The 16,790-nt window shown below is 37.9% G+C and overlaps 1 protein-coding gene across 7 annotated transcripts in view; it reads left to right on the top strand.

The window, feature by feature from the left end:
- CEP128 (centrosomal protein 128) overlaps window positions 1-16,790 on the top strand; it is a 353,654-nt gene that overhangs the window by 156,384 nt on the left and 180,480 nt on the right. The gene's annotated exons all lie outside the window — the stretch shown is intronic.

Raw genomic sequence — 16,790 nt, 5'->3', positions numbered from 1 at the left:
GTTTGTTTTGAAACTAGGATACTTGGCAATAAGAGAGCCATTCCCCTATTTATCTTTCTAGAGTAAAGTCCTTCAAGTTCTTCTTCATAGCATTTGGAAAGACACTGATGCATACATTCTCCTTTCTAGATTAGATGAATCATTTGATCATTCGTCATAGCTGAATATCACATCAACCATGAAAGATGACAGATTTGCTTTGTTTCCTGTTGAGACTATTGACCTTGTACTCTAGTATTTAAAATTCGTTTCTTAATCATGTCACATGTTGAAAAGATTCCTTCCCACAGTCCCCTACAGGTTATGTCAGACCTTTTCTATGTCCAGCTGTTCACCCTCATTGTCACTGAGGCGGCCTTAGCAGCTAACATTTCTTGAGAGCTTGCTAATTAGTTTTTTATGTGTAATATCTCCTTTAATTCTTAAAATAACCATTTGAGATTATTAATCCCATTTTACAGCCACGCAGCGGAGTTTGGGTGGCAGGTGAGGATAGATTGTTTCTTCTGTGTTTGAAGTGTGCGCTATAGATGGGAAAGGACTCGTGAAAGCCATGCTTGTGTCCCTGCTGCCGTACCACCTATGGGAATGACCCAGGGCTACTCAGTCAACTTCAGGAGGCCTTACAAACTGGAAGCAACCTGTCCTTCCTCATTTTGTTGGGATCTGTTTCCTGAAGTTGTAAAGAGATCAAGTTTCTGTTAAAAATGTTAGAAAGAAAATTGCTCTGTCAAAATCTTAGTCTTTCTGGCTAATAATAATAACAGCCCCTAGAAATGCTGTCCAGAAAAAAATTGTCAGCTTCGCTATTTAATTATAAACTATTTACTTGTCATAGCTGTAATATTTCCAAGATTTTCTTTCACATTATTTTAGTACATGATAGACTATAATTTCATGAGTAGCTCATAGGAACTTCAAGCTTCAGGTTCCAATTAATTAAGTTAATTTTAATATTATATATAGATTCTCCCATAAACAGGAAACTTAAGATGAAACTTTTTCTTGCATGTGCCTCCGCCATGAAAGTGATATCTACCTCCCAAGACCACACCATTTTGTTGTGTTTTTAAGATTGAGAGTGATTAAAGGACTCTAGTTTTTAGGACAACCAATTCATTGTCATATCCATCTACATACATCCCATGGAGCAGCTGTTTCCAAGAACTGTTCTGTTTGGCTTACTTTTATGGTCATGAGCAATTTGGCTCTTACAAAGCTTTCAAAGTTCTCTGAGGATAGGGCAGGTGAATATCCAATTTATGATCCACAGTTTCCTCCTTCTTTTTCCCCTTAACACAGTCACATCTCCCACTGAAACCACAGCCAAGACCGGCAATGTTATCACTGCTGCCCTGAGGTTAACATCTCTCCCTTCCGTTCTGACTAGAGAGTGATGCAGCATACCTTAACAGAGGAGCACATCTTTGTAAGATTTTGCTAAGATGTAAGAATGCTTTGAAGCTATGAAGTTATTCGAAATTGAAATGTTTGTGGCAGTTGGAAGCAGTCCTTTATTCCAAGATCTTCTGAAGGGGAGACATCTTTGCAGTGAGATTTATTTGCGGTGGCGTGCTCATGATTATGAACAAATACCGAAGTTAATTTCTACAGCTGACATTGGGAACTCATTTAAATAAGGGGCTGGTCTTGCTTTCCAGGCACTCTGTGGCTGTGGCTATTTAATGTGAACACTCCACAGAGGTCTGTGTCTAAGTCACACAATCTCCTTCCTCCATATCAGTGAGGCTTTGATGGGTTCTCTTTAAGATTTGCGTCTTTGTTGTGGTGAGGATAAAATGTTATCTAGGACATTACAGGGGAGAAAATGGCTGCTGTGTATATAATACACCTTCAGAGATCCTCTCTGAACACACTAATACAATATTTCTCTAAAAATATTTTATAATGCTGTTCATTCAGGGAGGAGAGGAGAGGCAGATGCAATTTCATTTAAATATCTCATTTCCAAACAAACATTCTTCCTGCCGAAGTCATTCTGAAAATGTCAACTGTTGAAGGTGGAAAAAATATAACTAGTTAATATGTGGTTACATTCCAGCTGGAAATCAAAGTAAATGCAACTCTGGCCTAATACATTTATAGTGTTCTACAGTATTGATATCTGCATGTATGTTTATACTAATTTTATACTTAAATCTAAAAATTACCACTTTTTTTGTCCTTCTCTTTATCCAGGCAGAGTAATAATCTAATTAACTATTAAGAGTGAATAAAGATGCTTTGATTTAAATACATTAAAAATAAGAGTTAATAAGAATTTGTAATGTCTTCCTGCTTTTTGGGTTTGAATTCAATACTAATGTTTTTTATACAGTTCCTATAGAAATGTACCCTCTTTTCCTTTCTTTTTGGAATCTGTAGAGTAAACTGCTAAGATGTACTTTCTGGCAGACCGGCGCTTCAGGATTTGCGCTCTCTGGCTTTGTGTAGCTAGCTGCCTCCAACGTCGGAAATGAGCTTGGGTGGACACCTGTACCTCCTCCTGAGGCTCCTGCATCAACAGCTGTTTTGTTAATTGATTTTAAACACTTTACCATAAATTGATCTCTATTTCCTCTTAAACTAATGTGCCTTGGGTCTTGCCATGGGGCCGTGTTAGACAAGACATTACCATTTGGCCTTGGTTGCGCGTCTCCGAGTAAACCAACCCAAACTCGTAGTAAACCAACCCAAACTCGTTCACAGTGGTGGTGGAGTGCCTTTCAGTCTCCATGCCTCCAGAGTGCTGTTCAGGTGGCTAGGTGTCCTATTACTTTCCCACAACTCTGTTGTATTTTCCATTTGCACTTTATTTTTTTGCAGTCCTTCTTCAGTTCACTTTCCCTCCAGGGGTACCTTGAAATGTGTCACTCCTTGAAATTTCTAGTTCTCAAGTATGTCATTCACTTTCCAGCATCTCAAACCCAAAGTTCACGTTGTAAGAAATTGGTATGTAGTCATTAACTATGCTCACTTTTTTTAACCCCTTCTCTTGGAAATACCCATTTAGTCATGTTATTAGCTGGGTAGAAATATTAACGAGACCTATGACCAAATGGTAATGCCCATTTGGCCGTGCGGTTTGCCTTTTGTCTCCTTCAGTTCAGTGGGCGCCGACGAAAGCACTGGTCTTGCTCAGGCAAGCCACGAGAAAGCGAAATGGACTCATTTTTAGTGACTGCCTGTTACTTTCTGTGGAGTTTGTGCTGCTCCATTGGGTTCTGTATGTGAAAGAGATATACTTTTACTTGTAGTAAAAGGATTAGTAAATCTAATGCAGATAAGTATTTACAGAAAATTTTACGTATAAAGCTATGAAAAGGATTAAGACAGTTGTAGGTGTATGTTTTACAAAAGGGAAATGTGGCCTGAATGGCACTGGGTGGGTCTAGAGTTCTTTTTTTCTTGTCGGTTTGTTGCTCCTGAGGAAACAGCCACTGAAGGGATCTTTTTTTGTGTGTGTCTTCCATGACAGGGATGTCAAACTCATTTTCACCGGGGGCCACATCAGCCTTGAGGTTGCCTTCCAAGGGCCAGAATAGTTTTAGGACTGTATAGATGTAACTACTCCTTAACTGTTAGGGAGTTGAAATTACATTCGGCCCTTTGAAGGCAACCTTGAGGCTGATGTGGCCCCCTGTGAAAATGAGTTTGACACCCCTATCCTATGACTATTAAGTGCTATAAATGCTCGGAGGAAATTTAAGTTGTGGATTACGGTAGCACTCTTCTTAAAGAGACGTTTTCTTTGTGATTTTTGTTACTAGGAAGATTCCCTACTAGTCACATGTTATTAGCACCGTTGCTTTGGCTAAATCAGAAACATTGTAGCTGTCATGGTAACAGGAGACAGGAGACGTCTGTGGGTTTTTAAGCTACAGGGAATGAAGGAAGCACCTTGGGGGGATTTAGAGTTTGGGAAGGAAAAGGAGAGATGTCCTAATTACCGACAGAAAGGTTTTACAGGGTTCTTATTTATTTTTATGTATGATCCCTTATATTCTTTCCTTTTTTTATTTCAGGTTAAGGAACAGAATAAGTGAATGGTTAGAGGCTTTATTAGCAAAGATTTATTTGGGGGAAGGCAATAGTTTTTTTTTTTTCTGTAATTTGTAATTTCTAAAGATCTGCAAATGTAGCTGAAAAATATCAATGTCTGATTATTTCATGTAAATTAATTAATTAGAATAATACCACTTAAGATTTTTATTTTTTAATGTTGTATATTTTCTCCAAAGGGAGGTTTTTCTCTTCGACTTTAATTGTGATTGTGAATTATAGTATCCTCTGATCAATGTGCACTTTATTTTGTACCGAATTCTAGCATGCTATAATTCTTGAAATTATAGAACTTTTCTTGCTTATATATTTAATTTCCATCAATTGTCAGTCATTCCTCTTGGGGATAATTTGAAAAAGAGGGAACTTGTGTTCTGCAATAGGTCATTGAGATAAAGGAAGAGTAAATTTTCTGTAGTAAATGGCCTTGGAGAAAATAAGAATGAAAGTGTATCTGAACAGAATGGAACTGCAGTGGTTGACAGAGAATAAAATCAGGTAAATAAACAAAACTCCTTTGGTTTGTAATAAGGGCCGGTGGAGGTAGAGCTTAATGCCAACAGGCACCTTGGTTTTTCTAATTCTTTGCAGCAACATGTAGTAAGTACCCAATAAATAGTTGTTGAGTAAATTAATGAGTGAATGAACTAAGGGGCAAGCAACTAGGGTAGGTAGTCTAGAATAAATAATAAGAAAGTATTAATTGTATGGGGTACTATCCTAAAAAGATCAAGCCTCTTGTACTTTTTGTAACAGCAAAATAAAACAAATTTATAAACATCTTTATTGAAATTTCAGGAGTGTCTGATGCTATGTGGAAATCATTAATACATCCTCACTGTTATCAACCCCCAAAATGTAAAATTTCATCTGGTGTATTTTTTATTATGTGTATTTATTGTTAATATGAACATAAAGTAATTTCAAAGTTTTTTATATTCTTGATGTTTAACTTTTCCTTCGCCATGTAGTCTTGCATTTCTCAAGTAAAAGTTGTTCTTCTCTGGTTTTATTTGTTTTGGGAACCTGTCATCAGTGGTTAGGGTTGATGATAAAGGAATAAATTTACTTAAAATTCCAAATTATATGTTTTCTAATGTGTGCATGTTGTTGAATTATTAATTATTATTAGTTAGATAATAACGAACTGCTCCAGGGCTAAGATAATTTCATTCAGTATCTTGAGTGTCTTTTGTTACATAACATACAATAGGTGTTGAATGGCTAAATGGGTGGATGGATGAGTGACTAATTCATCTTTGCAAAGGTAAGAGTAGAGGACAGGCCCAGCAGTACCACGTGAACAGATGTGTCAGTAGGTAGTGACCCTCTTGAATGTGAACATATGGTTCCTGGGTCTTAGAGGCTGTGAGAAGGTATAACCAAATATTCGATATCAACGATACTCCACAGAGCCAATCACAGTACCCAATCTCCAGAAAGCTTGCCTGGTTAGTTATGACACTCAATTCTTAAGTGAAGATGACAGTTTCTGTTTTACTGTTCCGCTTCTACAACCCCTCTTGGTTCTGTGATATGATGGATGATTGTGTTTCATTCTGTATAAGTGACTATTTGGTAAAACTTCCCAGAACACTCTAAGATTTCAGCATTAGTTTCCAGTTAGCTCTTCATCTGTTCTCAAGTGACCTGGCAATCTTGCCCTTCTCTGTGAAATGGGCTTTGTATGGACTCCCATTGCCTCAGCCAATTAAGACCTTAAAATTAGGCTTTGAGGAACCCTGGTCATGCTTCCAGGAAACATAATAGCGCCACTTTTCATTGAAGGAGACGAGAAGTGTTTAAGTTTGGCCAGTGAACAAAGCAAGGATAAAAACAAGTGCTAAAATCACAATTAGCCCTGAATATTTTAATGCAAAAAGGGTATCAGTTTTTGGCTACTATTCCATCATTATGCTAGATTTCCCTCCATAATTCATGGTTCAAAGTTTTTCACTTCTTATAGAGATAATTAAGTTATGTAGTAAGGCACTTTGAAAGGGTACTACATCCTTAGTTTTGAGGCAAATAGTTTTGCTCTCCTAGATGTAAGTATGGATTAAAACATTCCTGTTGCCTCAAGCCTGAATAAGATTCTAGAATCTAAGTTCTTCAAAGTATCTTTCTTTGATTTGGGGAGGAGAGATGAGGTTTGACATTGAAGTATGACATTTTTATGGATATCATACATACTTAAAAGTTACCATTATCAAATAATGAATACCTTAATATCTATTTATTGTAGTTTGACTCATTACTTCTTTGAAGAGTCTGTCATTTTGAGTTGAGTAGTGACTATCTTTTGCTCACCATGCTATTCTAGGTTGGTAGTATCTTTTCTAATGGTTAAAGGAATAAAGACTGACCTCTCTATTAACAAATGACAGAAGGTTTTTATTGCCCCCCCCCGCTTGTCAATCAGGAAATCAGATAAGAATACCAAGGCTGGTGGTATTCCTGAATGCTCAGTAACAAAAGTATTTGTAAATGGGAAAAAGGTTAAAGAAGTTATTTTGCTTCTATGTGGAAATTCTGTTTAAAGGCTTCATTCAAGTAACTCATTTTGCTTAGACTGAGAATGGCAAAATATGTTATTGTTGACACACACCATATGTATATAAGTGTATGTGATATGTGTATGGTATGTGTGTGTATGGGTATATGTATTTATATGCCAAAGAACAGAGATGGTTTTGTGTATCAGCTTATGCTGATTGCACTCCTAGAATGGAGTCTCTGAGTATTTGGCCCTGGAATCACCCCAGTGTCCAGGAACCAGCATCAGAAAGTAATTGCTATGTCCGTGGTGTGTCCTGCAGTGGTTGTCCTGACCACACTGTGCCATGACACTGGGTCTTTCTCAGTAGGGACCCTCTGGATATTTTGAGCTGGGCAGTTCTTTGTGGTTCAGGATGCCCGTGCGCACGGAAGGACCTTTGTTTATCCTGGTCTTCAAACGCGGGAGACCAGTAGCACTGTCCATTATTTGGAAGAAGAAACACGCTCACACACATTTCGCTCAGAGAACTCTCTGACGCCTTTCTCACAGCAGCAGAAACATTACATTGCACTTACTTGTTTCCTCATGTATGTCATTCCATGAAACCGTGAACCCCGTGAGAGCATAGGCCTTTTCTTAAATACGTGCATTGGTGTTTCATGACCACTCACAGTGCGTGATCCACAGGCATTTATGCACATTTATTCATCAGATGAAATGTAATACTAACTTTAAATTTACCTATTTATTTAGTTTTATTGAATTTATTGGGGCGACACCGGTTAATAAAAGTGTGTAGTTTCAGGTGTACAATTCTATAACACATCACCTGTGTACTGTATTGTGCGCTCACCATCCCAAGTCCGATCTCCTTTCATATCATTTACCCGCCCTTCACCCTCCCCTGCTTCTTCCCCTTTACCTGTTCATTTAAACTTAGCATTTTCCTCAAACAATTGTTAAGCAATATTGTGAAATTATTTAAGCAGAGATTTATCATGAGCTTATCTGCTTATTTATTTATTCTTCTATTCATTTATCTATACCCTGATTTACATAACAGATTTACACGTAGTCGATTGAACTAAATATATGACATCATAGAGTAGTATTGTCCAAAAGAAATGAGATGCCAATGTGAGCTATGTAATTTAAAGTTATCTTATAGCCACACTAAGAAAGATAAACAAAAATGTGAAGTTAATTTAATAATATATTTTATATAGCCCAAAATATTCTAAGTGATTATTTCAACATTACTTAGTATGAAAAATTACGAGATGTTTTACATCACTTTTTTATGTCAAGCTTTTGAAATCTGACATTTATTTTACCTGTTCGGCATATCTCATTTCCTGCCAGCTGCATTTCGTATGCGTAGTCGGCACATGTGTGGCACGGCCACGGAAGACCTGTGTTGGCTATTGTTTGGCCTCGTCCATCATCTGTAGTAGAAATACCAGGATTGTCAGGAACTCTTTAGGAGGCCCAGGATGATGAATGTAAACAGAAGCTCATATACTACACTGTTACTTCTATTTCTAAAATATTATTCATTTTATGTATAAAAAACAATTTAAGGCACCTTACAATAAATACTGTATCATTAAAACCAAAACATAAGAAAGGAAATGAAAGATTTATAGGTTAGACTTTTTGAATTTTCTGATTTTCTGCACATCTTTTTAAAAATAAATGGTGGAGAATAACACAATGATTTATATAGTTTGGTAGTAGATAAAGATAACTTTAGCAAATCAGAAAGAATATTTCAGGGAGGTTTACCAGTATTTGCCCTCTTTACTTAGATTTTTCTCTGTATTGTATAAATTGCAGTAAAGAATCTGGATGGTTATTAAATACGGAGTTCATTCTTTGCAGCACACATGGTGTATTGCCTTTAGTTAAGTGCAGCGGTTTTCAGCTGATGTGCCACAAGAACTTTTAAAATGCAATACCTGACTATTTAGTTAGGGACACTGACTTCTTTTTCCTTAGTCAAATAAAATAAATGGCCACAGCCAACACAATAGTAGCTGTCCAGTGTGAGTGAAACAAAGCTATACCTATTTTTCTGTCATATCGGAAAAAATGTATTTTTTTGGTGTGCTGCAGAATTTTAGTCATTACTTTATGTGTGCCATGAGATGAGGAAGGTTGAACATTGCTGGTTTAGAGTTTATTGATTAGAAAATATTTTGCTCAGGCCAAGGCTGTTTTCCATTCCGATTGTGGAGTCCTAGGCACCGTTTGACTGCCCAAAGTTGTTTGGCTCTAGCTTTTAGTTTTTAAAAGTTTAGCATCTTTTAATGAATTTGGAAGATGTTGTATTAACTACACAGAAACAAATGAAAAGGGAACTAATGTTTTCTGAATACCTACCACACGCCAAGCTCTGTGTTAACTATGTTCCATAATTTCTCAGATAATCTTTTTTTGAAGGTAGGCATTTTTAGTCCTGTTTTTTTTAACATGGTATTGAAACTCATGGAGGCCTAGTGACAAGCCTTTGGGTCCCTGGATACTGTAGAAAAGATTCCTTTGTGAATGTGTCTTGACCTGGTTGCAAGAATGTCATCTCGTTCACATTAAACTTGGCCCATCCCTGTCATTTCCACTCAGCAGCCCAGAGTAATTATTTTGTAACAAAAATCATACCATCTTATTACCCTACCTCAACCCTTCAATGTCCCTTGCACTAAGGAAAAAAAAAAATTCAAGTCCATTACCATGATTTTCATCCCTCCAATTTGGCTTCTGCCTATTCTCCAGGATTATCAATTTCCCCACTCAACTTGTGTATTATGTTCTAAACACATTTTTATATTGGCCTTATTTATTTTTATTTTTATGTACCATGCCCATTTCTGCCTCTCAGCTTTCATACCTGTTTGCCTGACTCCACTTCATGCCCGTGGCTTCCCCGCTCCCCTACCCATATGGCTTAGCTTCTGCTTTAGATCTCAGCTTAAACATCAGCTCCTCATAGAGGTCCCTCCCTTGTTTTTATTACTGCAGCCTGTTAATTTACTTCAGCACACAGAAAGCTGTAGTTTTATTTAGATATGCGATCATGTATCTATTTACATGTTGTCTGTCCTTCCCATTAGACTCTAAACTCCATAAGGCTAGTGACCAAATCTGTTGCCCTTGCTGTTGTAGGTGCAGTTAATATTTGTTGGAAATAAGTATTTCTCTATTGGTACTTGGACTTTCATAGTTGCATCCTGAGCTGTTCTTCCTCACTTCCTCATGTCCTCACTTCTCTGTTTCAGTCATTGAGTTCCTAGCCCCATATATCTCTCTCTGTCCTGACCCATGGCTACAGAACCAGGCCTCAGCTGGCCTGGTAGCCCTCCCCCCTCAACACAGGGATTGTTATAAGAGATGTGTACCAGTCTCGGCCATTCCAGGTCATTCATCCACTGAAAATTTTCTATTCAAAATAGGAGAGAGAACCTCTTTTTAATGCTTTGGACATGATATTAAAAGGTTATAAACCTTCTCTGTCAGAGATCACATTACATGTGAGGAGGAGAAAACTGTGATAGCAGAGAAGTGAGCCAACACTCAAAAAAAACACAAAAAACCTAAAGATGTGAGGCAAAGGGTAGGCTTGTTGGCGTTTTACCCTCATTTATGCCTGTGTCCCATTCCTTCCTTTCGGGCCTAAGCTAGTGAAACTTAGCTCTGCCTCCCTTACAAGCAGAGTCTTGACCGATTCATACTCCCAGTCACATCCCTGACTACGTAGGACAGGGACTCTTGCAATCCATTTTGTTTTCTTGTGTTAACTTAAAAGGTACTTTCTGCTTCAGTATAAAATCATGTTATACTAATTTTATTTACTTAGCAAATGGTGGGTCCACTTTTTTTTGCTACTATGTATTTTTTGTCCAGAATTTTTACCAGTAGTCATTCAATTTCTGAAAACCTAAGAGAGGTACAGTGGTTACATGCTTATAGACTATATCATGCTAAAATTATTGTCCTTTTATGATATATAAATTTGAGGTCTGCTGAAGTGTTAATTTTTTTTGAAATTGCACATTTTTTATCGGATTTTAAAAGTAAAAGTAAATAAGTAAATAATATGGAATTTTTGTTGACAAGATGAAAGTAATATAAATACCTACTAATGCAAAATCATCCCTATACTAGAATTAATGAATTGGAATTGACGATTTGTACAGACTTTTATTTATACCAGAAAAATTATTGCTACTGAATTGTGTAAGACTTGTTGATATCATTCTAGTTGATTCACATGTTCAACTACATGGGAATATAACAGACTCACCATTTGAAGTCTATTAAATTATAGAAAATAAGAATTAGATGCTGGAGACTCTGAGAAGATACATATGAAACATCACACTAAGTTACATCAGTGATCCATTTTAGTCAGCATTTTCATTCTGTCAATGGCACCCAGTGATGTTTTGGTGGAAGCAAAATCCTTACCTTTTATATAATCATTTAAAAATATTAAGAGTTTATTTTAAGTATCCTATTCTAAGTATTCTAATTTCTTTGTTAAATGAACCTTTGTGTCTTAAAAAATCTTGAATTGTTTTACATTTTCAAGATATATAAACCTTCTTAGGGATGGTGCCCTAGCACACATGCCACCAGTCTCATTTTCTTTTTTAACAATTTAATCTTCATTGTATTTTTTCCATTATCATTTAGTCCTCTTATTCCCCCTTGCCTCCAGCAATCACCACACTGTTGACCATGTCAATGAGTCCTTTTTCCTTTTTGCTCAAACCCTCCCCATTAACTCACCTCCACCCCCCACAGCTGTCATCTGCTCTCTATCTATGAGTCTGTCCCCATTTTCCCTGTTAATTCAGTTTGTTCATTAGATTCCACATGGGAGTGAAATTATATGGTACCTGTCTTTTTCTGACTGGCTTGTTTCACTTAGCATAATGTTCTTCAGGTCCATCCATGCTGTTGCAAAGGGTAAAATTGTCTTCTTTTTTACAGCAGAGTAATATTCCATTGTGTAGATGCCCCATAGTTGTTTTATTCACTCATCTACTGATGGACACCTGGGCTGCTTCCATATCTTGGTGATTGTAAGTAACACTGCAGTGAACATAGGGGTGCTTATGTTCTTTCAAATTGGTGTTTTGGGTTCCTTTGGATATATTCCCAGAAGTGGGATTGCCGGGTCAAAAGGCAGATCCGTTTTTAATTTTTTGAGGTATCTCCATGCTGCTCTCCACAGTGGCTGCATCAGTCTTCATTCTCACCAACAGTGCAAAAGGGTTCCCCTTTCTCCACATCCTGGCCAGCATTTGTTTGTTGATTTGTTGATGATAGCCATTCTGACAGGTATGAGATGATATCTCATTGTAGTTTTTTTATTTGCATTTCTTTGTTAATTAGTGAGGTTAAGCATCTTTTTCACATGTCTATTTGCCATTTGTATGTCCTCTTTGGAGAAGGGTCTATACAGGTCCTTTGCCCATTTTTTAATTGGGTTGTTTGTTTTTTTGGTGTTGCATTTTGTAAGTACTTTGTAAATTTTGGATATTAACCCCTTATCAGATGTATTGGTGAATATGTTCCCCCATTCTGTGGGTTGTCTTTTTATTTTGTTGATGATTTCCTTTGCTGTGCACAAACATTTTAGTTTGATGTAGTCCCATTTGTTTATTTTTTCTTTTGTTTCCTTTGCCTGGGGAGATGTGTCCGATAAAAAATTAGCCTTGGTGGTAGCCTTGGTTGTACACCCTTGCTTTTCATCACCATGAATTTTCTTGCCACTCCCTTCTGGCCTGAAGTGTTTATGTTGAGAAATCAGAAGATAGTCTACTGGTGCTCCCTGGTATGTAACTACCTACTTTTCTCTTGTGGTTTTTGGGATTATCTCTCTGTCTTTAAGCCTCGTCATTTTAATTATAATGTGTCTCGGTGTAGGCCTCTTTGGGTCCAACTTGTTTAGGACTCCCTGAGCTTCCTGGACTTGTATGTCTTTCCTTCACCAGATTAGGGAAGTTTTTGGTCATTATTTCTTCAAATAGATTTTCAATTTCTTGCTCACTCGTTTCTCTTTCTGATATTACCATGATGTGGATGTTCTTATATTTCATGTTGTCCAAAATGTTTCTTAAGCTCTCCTCATTTTTTAAAATTCTTTTTTTCTTTTTGCTGCTCTGTCTGGGTGTTTTTTTCTATCTTGTCTTCCAAATCACTGATTCAGTTCTTTGCATCATCTAACCTACTGTTTATTCCTTCCAGTGTATTATTTATTTCAGATATTGCATTCTGTATTTCTGATTGTCCTTTTTTATGGTTTCTATGTCTTTTTTCATGCTGTTGAATGTCCTTATAATCATTACTCTAAATTCTCTATTTGATAAATTGCTTGCCTCCATTTCGTTTAGCTCTTCTTCTGGAGAATTCTCTTGTTCTTTCATTTGGGGTCTGTTTCTTTGTCTTCTTAATTTGACTGCTTCTTTGTATTTGGCTGCCTCTATGTGTTAGGTAGATCTGCACGGACTCTGGTGTAGGCCTTTGTCAGAAGCTGCTTGTGACCTGCCCTGGTCAACCCGTTTGGAGCTATCAGTGGTCTGTAGCATGTAGACTCCCTGACCTCCATGGAGGTCCCTTTGTTGGGATTGTTTGTGAGTAGAATGATCCAGTTTGCACACCAAGACTGCTTTTAGCAGCATGGGAACCTGGGGTCAGCTGAAGTCTCATAGAGCTCCCCGAGATCCACCTTAGTTGTTAAACTAATCTGTGATATAGCCTCAAGCTGTACTCAGCAGCGCAGCTTAAGCTCCACAGGGTGGGGCTATTGCTTCCCCTCCATCTGATGCTGCTTGGAGCAGAATGCTGTGGCTAAGAAAGATGACTTCTGCAGTATGGGGAATGACTCTGCAGTACAGGGATGCTGGTGACTGTTCCTTCCATTCTATTCCTAGAGCCACCAACCCCAGACTCTCCTCAAGCATCTCTAGTCCACTCTACCCTCCATCTGCTGGAGCCCAGGGTAAGTGGTTGCAAATGAAATTTTGTGTGTTGGCCCTTTAAGAGGCTCTCTGAGCCTCCAGCTGTCTCTCCCTGGCAGACAGAAACCCTGCTGCTTTTCATAGTTGTATTTTATCTGAGCTCCTTTCTGGCTCTTGGGCTGTAGGCTGGGGAGCCTCTCTTGGGGTTTAGACCCCACCCTTCTCAGGGTACCCCCCCCACCTCAGTAATATCCTCTTGGGGATCTTCAGCTGCCCGCCCATGGGAGCCCAGCCAGCCCTCTGGCGCCTCGTCTGCACTTCCTACCAGTCTTATTGTGGTGAAGTGGTTTCCACTGTCTGTCTGTGTTAATAAGGCTTCTCTCCAGCGAGTGTTCAGTTGATTATTCAAGGATGTTTTCTCTACAATTTAGCTGTAATTCCAGATTGGTCCTGGAAGGGGGTTAGTGTCGATTCCATTTACTCCTCTGCTATCTTGTATCTCCTTTCCCAATCTCATTTTCTGATTCTTAGGACAGACCTTACTAAATTTAGTTTCCTTGGAGTCCACCACAACTTCAATATCCCTCCTATAACAGGAGGTGCTCACTGCCAGCTGATTCGAATTGATCCTTGAAGTGAAATTCAGTTGTTAGTATCTGTAGAAAATGAGTTCTAAATGTTGGAGCCTTCTATCTGAAATGAACATCCTGGCACATCCTTCTTGTTTCAAGGGTTCTATTACCAGTATTTTCATTTGTTCTTTAAAGTATTTTATTTCTGATTCTGCTAGTTTCTCTGCAAGGGACAAATATCCTTAGAAGTGTGTGCTGGTAGAGTCCTTGCCCTTAAAGCCTGTGCACTTTGTGGACTGCCACGGCACGCTGGGTTTGACCATTACTTCTGCCTCAGGTAGCCGTTGCTGTCGTTAAGGTATATTGCCTGGCTCCTATAACTCAATAATGAAATGACAAATAACTCATTTACAAGTGTCCAAAAGTGTCAATAGACTGTTTTCCAAAGAAGATATAAAGTAGCTAATCAGAATGTGAAAAGATATTCAAAATCATTAACCGTAAGGGAAATGCAAATCAAAAGCACAATGTGATACCATTTCACACCCACCAGGACAACTATAACTTAAAAGGTGAATGGTAACTGTTGGAGAGAATGTAGAGATACTGAAAACCTCATACATCGCTGGTGAGAATGTAAAATAGTGTAGCCACTTTGGAAAATAGACAGGTATTTGAAAATTAAACATAGAACTACCATAATACCTTCAATTCTACTCCTCAAATACATATCCGAGAGAAATGTAAACATGTGCACATAAAAACTTGTAGACAAATATTCATAGCAGCCAAATGTTCAGAACAGCCAAAATGTGAAACAGTACAAATGTTCATCAACTGGTAAATGGGTAAATAAAATGTAGTATAGTTATACAATGGCATATTATTTACCAATAAGAAGAGATGCAGTGGTGACAAATTATACAACATGGAAGAACCTTGAAACAATTATCATAAGTGCCCTGGCTGGTGTGGCTCAGTGGATTGAGTGCCAGCCTGTGAACCAAAGGGTCGCCGGTTCGATTTCCAGTCAGAGCACATGCCTGGGTTGCAGGCCAGGTCCCCAGTAGGAGGCACACAAGAGGCAACCACACATTGATGCTTCTCTCCCTCTCTTTCTCCCTCCCTTTCCCTCTGTCTAAAAATACATAAATAAAATCTTAAAAAAGAAGAAAAAGTTATGATAAGTGATAAAAATTGATTACAAAGGACCACATATTCTTTGATTTTATTTATATCTGATGTTCCTAAGAAACAAAGTAGATTAGTGGTTGTCTAGGGCTTGTCAGGATAGGTAGATTGGGAGGTGACTGCTACGGGGTTTTGTGGGGGGTTAATAAAAAGTCCTATAATTGATTGTTGGAATGGTTGTAGAACTCTGAACACACCTAAAGCCACTGAATGTACATTTTAATGGTTGAATTATGTGGTATATGAATTATATCTCAAAGGGTTAATATGAGTCTTATTTAATTTCTATTATTTCCTTTACTCTGCATATTAAAGTCATTGAACAGTCCTGTCACCTCTACAAATGATATTCCAGATTGTTCCCATTCTGTAGTATTGATTCAGAATCAACTCTACCTGGACATTATTGCAGTGACCTGCTAGCTGGTTTACCCATCTCCACTCTTGCACTCATGCAGTTATTTTTTCCATCTATCCAGCCAGGGTGATCATTTTTTAATTGATGATGATGTAGGTAATATTAATGCTAATGAAATAGTGGTTAACTCATTTCACAATTTACTGTGCCAGGCACTGCTCTAAGTACTAATATAATGTTTGCTTATTTAATCCTTGCCACAACTCCATGTACTAGGTGCTATTATTGTCCCCATTTTATAGATGGGGAAACTCAGGTACTGAGAGGTTAAATAATTTGCCTGAAGTCATACAGCAAATAAATGGCCGTTATATAAAGACTCCCCTTTGCTTAACATTTTCTGATGGTGGATTCTGACTCCTTTGTTCCTCTTTTTTACTAATTTCTAGTCTGCCAGGCTCATTATTGCTTTGCTCTTGTTTCTTCTTTTTGGAATGCTCTTTTCCTAGACTTTTATTTCTTTCCATCATTCTTGACTTCATGTCCACCGAGAATCAGCCTTCAGTAATTCCAACTTGCTCTCACATTGCTTTTATCAGTGCTTGAAATTCTTATTTTTATTTGTATATGCTTTGCCCCTGCCCGGTAGAACATTATCTGACAAATAGTAGGTGCTCAAAAAGTATTTGTGTATGGTTTGTGGGAAAGGAGGATTTTATATATTTTTCAAATTATGGTTGAGGCCAATTTTCAGAGAATAAAGTGCATGTGGGAAGACTTTAAAAAAATAGGTGAGATTTGTTTACTTATTTACTATTCCCAAGCACTTTCAAACTTATCTTTTTCATCATTCCAGAGACCCCATTTGACAGCCTAAAAGGAGAAGGAAGTTTATAAGAGTCACTCAGTTAGGGGATTTGAACCGAGGGCTCCTGAACTCCAAAGGCCATGCTCTTTACCACCTTGTTTTAGTGCCTCTAAAATAGGTAGCTTGTGAGGCAAGAGAAGGCAATGGACAATCAGCTGGTTCTATCCCATCAGTCAAGGATGAAGAACGTAAGCAGTAGCTAAAGCGAAAACTGAGACCAGAATTAGGGCGCAAGCGGGAGACTCAGTTTCAGCCTCTGTATGTGAGCACAATC

The sequence above is a fragment of the Desmodus rotundus genome, chromosome 7 (assembly GCF_022682495.2).
Source record: "Desmodus rotundus isolate HL8 chromosome 7, HLdesRot8A.1, whole genome shotgun sequence".
In the NCBI taxonomy this organism is placed as follows: Eukaryota; Metazoa; Chordata; class Mammalia; order Chiroptera; family Phyllostomidae; genus Desmodus; species Desmodus rotundus.
Note: the sequence above shows the minus strand (reverse complement) of the source record. Positions and strands in the feature narration are given on the sequence as shown.